At 37.0% G+C, this 3,349-nt stretch overlaps 2 protein-coding genes across 3 annotated transcripts in view; both read right to left on the minus strand.

Moving 5' to 3' along the window:
• Window positions 1-1,538, minus strand: part of LOC103132198 (biliverdin reductase A-like) — a 47,614-nt gene extending 46,076 nt beyond the window's left edge. For both annotated transcript variants that reach the window (XM_016667218.1, XM_007543964.2), the window contains exon 1: window positions 1,404-1,538. The gene's annotated coding sequence lies outside the window, so the exon portion shown is untranslated. The remainder of the gene's footprint in view (window positions 1-1,403) is intronic.
• Window positions 1-1,647, minus strand: part of LOC103132196 (biliverdin reductase A-like) — a 15,738-nt gene extending 14,091 nt beyond the window's left edge. Inside the window, exon 1 of the mRNA XM_007543960.2 lies at window positions 1,551-1,647. The gene's annotated coding sequence lies outside the window, so the exon portion shown is untranslated. The remainder of the gene's footprint in view (window positions 1-1,550) is intronic.
• Between the last annotated feature and the right edge of the window lie 1,702 nt (window positions 1,648-3,349).

Raw genomic sequence — 3,349 nt, forward strand, 5'->3', positions numbered from 1 at the left:
AAATGTTTTACACTGGTCTTGTGCAAAATTCTGTTCCCCTGTGAAAATCAGTAACCCCTATGTCGGGAGCGCGCACTGCACCCAGAGAGGCAGATCAGACCATTTTCACGGCGCTTCTGATCGATGTATCTGTAAAATAACTCATATAACTTTCAGTTTAATCGGCAGCTAACAAAATTGTAATATAAATAAATAAATAAACAAGGTCTTGTGTGGAGTTCTTATTATACTGTTTTGTGTTGTTTTTTTAATCGACAAGACAATCGGTCTTTCTCCAACTTTTGTCACTTAAGTCTAACAATTAAAAGTTAGTTACCAGGCACGTTCCAACACATTGTGTGCATTTATAATTTTTCATTGCTGATATAAGAGGGTGGGTGCTGGTAGCATTTCCTTAAAAAAATTAGAGTGTAGGCTTTCTGGAAAGCACCGTTCTAACGTAAAATATGACAGTTTGCTGAATAAAAGAAATTTCTAGTTGTTAATTTTTGGTGCCTCAATCATACATTTTGAAAACATTTGCTCTCTATTTGCCAAAGTTATGAGGGGAGAACCAAATATTTCAGCTGCCTGAATTAGTTCAGGTGGCTAAAATATTTTTCCCCCTTCATAACTTGGTCAAATAAAAAGCAAATATTACCAAATTTACAGGATGTATTGTTCACAAATAGATTACTAAACACAGTTAGAAACTTGCTGGTAAATCAACTTGTTTTCATGTTAGGGAGAGGAAAACAGATTATTTCAGGCTTCTAAAATAATTGGTTGACCCCAAGTAACTTTGGCAAATAATGAGCAAATGTTACTAAAATCACAGGATTTATTGTTGATAATGAGAGAAATAAATACAGTTAAAGACTTACTGATAAATTCATTTATTCCCATGTTAGGGAGGGGGAACTGACTACTTCAGGCAGCTAAAATAATTTACCAGAAAACCAGCGTCCACCCTCTTATATCAGCAATGACAAATTACAAATACACACAATGTGTAGGAAATCCGTGTTTGGTGACTTACTTTTATTTGTCAGGCTTAAGTGACAAAAGTTGGAGAAAGACCGATTATCTTGGTGACTAAAAAAGAAACAACACAAAACGGTGTAAGAAGACCTCCACGTGAGACCTCGTTTATTTATTTATATTACAATTTTGTTAGCAGCCGATTAAACTGAAAGTTACAACCTTGACATGATTATATGAGTTGTTTTACCGAGACGTCGATCAGAAGCGCCGTGAAAACGGATCCGCCTCTCTGGCTGCAGTGCGCGCTCCCGACACAGGGGGAACAGATTTTCACAGGGGAACAGAATTTCGCATAAGACCTGCACAAAAAGACATAAAATACCACCCTTTTTGGCAGCACTCCCTGCCAGTACATAAATAACTTATAGTAGTTCTCTTACCTGCTTATGTTTATAGAAAACGTCAAATAAAATTATAAAGATTTCGCTTCTTTGTTGTCTTCAGCCACACTAAAGTAGCTAGTCGAATTTAGGCGTGCTGAAAATACCGGTTGGCGTTAGATAATGGGGGCGTGGTTTGTTACATACCCGGTCGGAACTATCTTTTTGGGTGCGCACCATCTCAGCCCGCCGCCTGCAGACAAGAGGAGTTCCGCCAGCGCTCTTCTAAATGCCGGAAACACGTGATGAAACTTGTTCTCCACGGAGCTCCACCGCTGGTTCACTCGGTGTCAGCAGTCAGACCGTTCTCCTCCGCAAGCGATCGGCGTGCATGTTTGTCAGATGGCTTACACCAGATACACACCAGTCTTCCTTAATTATGTATTGCTCCCTTCTGGAGAATTCAAATAATTCAAATAACAACCTCTCTCTGTTTTCAATTCCAGTTAGCTAAATGATAATGAAAAGATTGTAGCATACTTTAGTGAATTCAGTTAAAATTTTGATATGCAGGTTTCCTGAAATGTCATAAGATGTCTGCTTATTTATTTATTTTTTTTATGATTGATGACTTTATGCCTTTCACTGCAAATTTCCATGAACATGTGACAAATTATAATAAATTCATATCACTAAGTTTTTTGTGAAATTTGTTTGTGTGTGAGAGAAAGAGGAATGACAAAGAAACAAGAAATCGAAACAAGAAATCGATGAGAATGCGGAAAACACAATAAATAATGAGGATGAAGAGGATCAAACAAAGGAAGAGGACAGACTTGGAGCTAGTAATGGGCCAGACAACACCGAAACCTTGGCACATGCAGCGTGTCCAAGGGCGTAAATCCCATCTCATTATTGGGGGGGAACCATAAACAGGAAAATTTCTTAAGACCAATTTTGGGGGGGATCGGCAAAGTAACAGTGAAATGTAACGTAAAATGTGGTTTAAAATGTTTTTAAACCACAAGCTGCAGGACCAAAAATGACTAGTAAAGCACATCAAACGTGTTTGTCTAAGTAAGCAAACTGATGAGAAGTAAAACTAAAATTCAAATGTTGCTTAGATACGAGTTTTGTTCAGTCTGACTGATCTAACTTCTGCTACACCTTTACAAAATTTTAAGGTTCTAAATAAAAAAGCTTTAATGAGTAACTGCTCTTAATAAAATTCATCATAAACATTATTGTTATTGTAAACATTATTGTAATGGCAATACAAGTTATAGGCTATTTAAATTATAACTTAAGTTGCTTATTTTTAAGCCTTTTTTTAGTGTTGTCATGTCCTGGGTGACTGAGGATAAATAAATAGATATTAATATCTGGAAAGTATCATAATTTAAACGTAACACTTAAAACACGAGAGTTTATATAGAAAACATTCAGATTTTATTTTGTGGTTTTAAAGGCTCTACGTTGAAGACAGTGAGAAATAAAACAGCTTTCTGTTTTTTCTATCTGTTCTGTTCTCGGCTCCCACACACTGAGTTATCAGCCACCTGCTCAGCCCCTCCACCCGTTTCAAACTCTTCTAATTAACTTAAAGAGTTAAATATGAAGGAGACGTTTGACAAAGAAGCTTAAGTCTATGAAAGCAATGTAGCAGTTTTGCTAATGAGGCAGCTTATCGAGATTCAGCCAAAGTAATAAAATAAAAACTGCAGTCTGATTTTTATTGTTAATATGTTTATTCTCATTGAACAGTGAATGTAAATAAAAGATGTTGCACGTCTTTTGCTTTAAGTATTTACTTACTGGAGGGGTTTTATTTGTGCTGCAGAGCCACAGGTAGCTGCTAGCTCATCACTTCAGCGGCTCTGACGAGCCTGTGCCACTTGCAGTGTTGATGTTGCGCCGCCTTCAAGTTGGACTGAACCATTGTTCTCACAATGGTAGGGGGGAGACCTATTTTTTTCTGAGATTAATGGCAGATTTATTTCGTTCTT

Source organism: Poecilia formosa, unplaced genomic scaffold (genome assembly GCF_000485575.1).
Source record: "Poecilia formosa unplaced genomic scaffold, Poecilia_formosa-5.1.2 Scaffold954, whole genome shotgun sequence".
Classification (NCBI taxonomy): Eukaryota; Metazoa; Chordata; class Actinopteri; order Cyprinodontiformes; family Poeciliidae; genus Poecilia; species Poecilia formosa.